This window comes from Microtus ochrogaster, chromosome 19 (genome assembly GCF_000317375.1).
Source record: "Microtus ochrogaster isolate Prairie Vole_2 chromosome 19, MicOch1.0, whole genome shotgun sequence".
NCBI classification, from domain to species: Eukaryota; Metazoa; Chordata; class Mammalia; order Rodentia; family Cricetidae; genus Microtus; species Microtus ochrogaster.
Window position 1 is genome coordinate 9,577,501 of NC_022021.1, and position 4,283 is coordinate 9,581,783.

Sequence of the window (4,283 nt, forward strand, 5' to 3'; positions counted from 1 at the left end):
GGGGAGGGGAATGGGTGTGGCTTGTCTCTTAAAGGGACCAAAACCATAACATTCCCAGGTCTTCCTTATAATAAAAAGCACACACGTCAAGGAAGCAGAAAAGGAAGGGCCCAAGATGGCAGAGGGCAGGTCAGAGGTAATGGGAGTGGGCGTGGCTTGTCCCTTAAAGCAACAAGAAAGTGAAAGACCCTACAAACCCCCTCCTCAAAACCCGCAGCTAGCATGCTCCCAGGGGAACATCCTGTTTGCTTAAAAATAAAAAAAATTCTCCGGATCAGCAGCCAGCCTGCTCTCGTAAGAACATCCCATGTGCTTGAGGAAGCAGAATGTCTTTGAGATAAGAAGATTGCAAGGCAGGATGTCAATAAGATAGGTAAGATAGGACATCAACAAAGCAGGTTGACTGCAAAACAGAATATCTAGAAGATAGGAACAGTCATGCCCCCCACCTCATTCCGATAACCATGCTTTTGCTTCTGTAAACTTGCTTTTGCTGACACCCCGCCGCATTCTGGATTGACCGATAACCACGCTTTTGCTTCTGTAAAACTTGCTTTTTGCTCTTCCCTATAAAAAGCCTGCCCTCCAGTTGGCAGGCGCGCAAGTCTTCCGAGAGATCTTGCTGCCCACAGGTACCTGTGTCTACTCAATAAACTTCTTGCGATTTGCATCCGTGCGGTCTCAGCCTGTTCCTTGGCGTTGGGGAGGTCTCCCCGAGAAAAGGTCCTCTCCGAGGGTCTTTCAAAAGCACAACAGATGCAATGATAAGAAGTTCCAGAACTGTTTAACATGGAGAGTGTACTTGGTAATACCGTGTACTTAAAAGTTGTACCTTGGTGGGTTTTTATTTGGGGGTGGGGGAGAAATGAAAAAAAAAGGTGCTAAGAGATTTTAAGGTACTTAACACACACAATAGGCATTTGAGGTAATGCATATGTTAAACAGATTAATTTAGTCACTGATACCTGCATATACACCTCCACTTTCTCTGGTCAAATGGCATGATGTTGTAGACAAGAGTGGTTCCTTTGTTGGAGATTCTCTGAGACATATGAAGACCAACATTATGATATCTTCCCACACAAATACATGGTTGATTTTATAATCATACATGCAGACATATATATCATGTTCCATACCTTATGTGTGTATAATTATTTGATTAATTTTTTTTTTTTTTTTTTTTTTGGTTTTTCGTGACAGGGTTTCTCTGTGTAGCTTTGGTAGCTGTCCTGGAACCAGCTCTTATAGACCAGGCTGGCCACCCACTCACTGCCTCTGCCTCCCGAGTGTTGCGACTTCAAAAATAATTTAAAAAAATGATTTCTCTGGTTAAATTGTATCACCACCTTACACTAAAAGTAAACCCCAAATATCTTAAAGGTTTAAATATCTGCAATGAAACTCACAAGAAAACAAAATTTGATGTGTATCTATTTGAACTTGGGGGAGGAAAACATTTTGTAAAGAAAGAGAAGTTAATCATATTAAAATTAAGAGCCTCCATCAAAAACATCTGAAAGAGCTGGGGATGTAGCTTAGTGGCAGAGCACTTCCATAGCAAGGTCCTGGGTTCGGGGCCCAGCCCTGGAAAAGAATTCCAAACAATAAAAAGACCCAGTTATAAACTGGGGCTTGGTGTTCAGTTGCACAACTGATGATAGGCTGATACTTTAAAATGTTTGTGCGTAATAAGAAAATAAATTCTTCAAAGGGAACCAGTAGAAGAAATAAATAGCATATTCCAGAAACAGAATATCCATAACTTCTTGAAAAGCCATGCATCCTTTCTGACTGTGGCTTAAAGCACAAAGCTAGCCTTGACCTTTACTGGGAGGGCATTCTCTTATTTCTGGATGATTTGTTTATATTTTAAGATCTACTTTATCTGCATTTATGTGTATGTGTGCGTTTCTCTGTGTATGTGTATTATGAGAACAGGTTCCTGTAGACACCAGGCAAGGGTGCCAGAGTCCCTGGAGCTGGACTTAGGTGGTCCTGTGTTCCCCAACACCACTGTGTGGGGTACTAGCAACTAAACTCTGGTCCTCTGGAAAAAACAGTGAGTATTCTTAACCATGGAGCCATCTCTGTGGCCCTGATTTCTTTCTTTCTTTCTTTTTTGATTTTTTTGTTTTCAAGACAAGGTTTTTCTGTGTAACAGCCATGGCTGTCCTGGAACTTGCTCCCTCAACCAGCTGGCATTGAGCTCAGAGATCCACCTGCCCCTTGCCCCCTGAGTCCTGGAATTAAAGGTGTCTGGCCTAATTTGTTTTGTTTCTTAAAAGCTTAGTAAATTGGCTGGAGAGATGACTCAGAGGTTAAAGAGAACTGGCTGTTCTTCCAGAGGTCCTGAGTTCAATTCCCAGCAACCACGTGGTGGCTCAGAACCATCTGTAATGAGATCCGGTGGGTGCCCTCTTCTAGCCTGCAGACATGCATGTGGGCACTGTATATATAATAAATAAATAAATAAATCTTTTAAAAAAGTTTAGTAAATAATCCTGTAATGTCATCTTGTCTGGTGTTTTCCTTGTGGAAAAGTGATTAAATACAGTGTAAATCTCTTTAATTGGTATAAAAAAACTCACAGATTTGATGTGGATTGTTTTCTTGAGTCATTTTTTTAGGATTTTATCTCTATTTTTTATAACTATAGGTTTAGATGGGATAATTCTGTCCATTGTTACATTCTGCATATATATATAAGTTTACATATATGTGTTTGCATATATATTGTTGTAAGACATTTAATTATGAAATTTAATTTCTTTAGTAAATATAGTATTAGTTATTTGTTTAGTTATGCTATATTTTCAGTAGTGGGCTTAATTACAACATTATTCTCTTGTTTGCTTTTCTTCAGACCACAAATAAAGCATGATTTAATGTTCAGTGTGAATTCTGAGGCAAATATTAGCATTACTGTAGCTAAGCCAGGCAAAGGAAGAGTTGAAGCACATGGCAGAAACCTCGGCAGCCCATGAAACTGAGGGCTAGCCTGGGCTTCATGAGACCTTGTCTCAAAAGCCAAAGTCGGGGAGCAGCTTGAAGAATGAACGCTTGAAGAGAAAGGTTTCAAGGTTCTCTCCCGCAGGGACAGTGAGCTAGCAGGAAGCAGAGGAAGTAGAGGGACAGGAACTAAAGAGGTAAGTGGTCCCAGCCGTGTTCACCTCGTTGGCCAGGCTGAAGGTGTGGATCTGACTCTACGTTGAAAGGCCGTGGGAGGGTTCCGCGTGGGCATGTGGCAAGATCTGAGCTACGTTTTAATTAAAAGGATCTCTGTACCTGTTCTGAAAGAACTGCTGCGGGAGCCAAGGGGAGACGGGTGAAAGAGACGGTCTGTTACAAAGTCCACTGAGAACCATGGGAAGCCGACCTGGAAGGCGAGCAAGATCTTGAGATTCGGACTATATGATGAAGGAAAGAGCAGGCTCACCTACATCTCACTGTGCGCTCCACCAGTGTCCCAGGGCTTTTGGTGTCAGGAGTGGATTACTAAGGCTGTCACTGTTTACTTCTTCTTAGCGCTGTAGTTCTGTTTCACAAAGATGGAACTGAGCTCAAGGAAGCAAATTGCATAAACAAAACATGCTTGCTTTCACATTAATTATAAAGCAGATTTTTTTTTTTTAATTTATAAGAAAAAAAATCTGCTGCCGAGCGGTGGTGGCACACACCTTTAGTCCCAGCACTCAGGACGTAGAGGCAGGTGATCTCTGAGTTCTAGGGCAGTCTGGTCTAAAGAGTTCTAGGACAGCCAAGGTTACAGAGAGAAATCTTTCTTGGAAATCACCCTATCCCCAAAAGAAACAAATAATAATAATAATAATAATAATAATAATAATAAATCTACTGAACGTTAAGTAAACATGATTCAAATCTAGATGGAAAACAGGTTGCTAAGCTGTAAACTACCTGGGCAAGTACAGCTAAGTGGGGGTAGCTGTTGTGTTTTCATTAGAGCTGCAGCCCAACATCTGGGTCAGTAGGGATTGAGGAAATACCAAGAGACACCCGGAAACAAGGGAGTTGGTTGGTGACTCGGCAATGTGCGCCAGTGGGTGAGAAGGCAGAACAGTTTTCTCTTGGTCAGTGTGTTTCCAGCCAAGAGGAATTCCGTTATTGAAACACCGTGTTTCTCCTGGTCACTCTACTTCTCCATCCAGGTCGCAGGGCTTACACCGGCAATAAAATTAGGAAGACATATTTCCACATATCTCTGGCTTTTTCTTTTTCTGGCCCAGGCTGTCCATGCCCTGAACATTTCCTCCAAGTTTTTC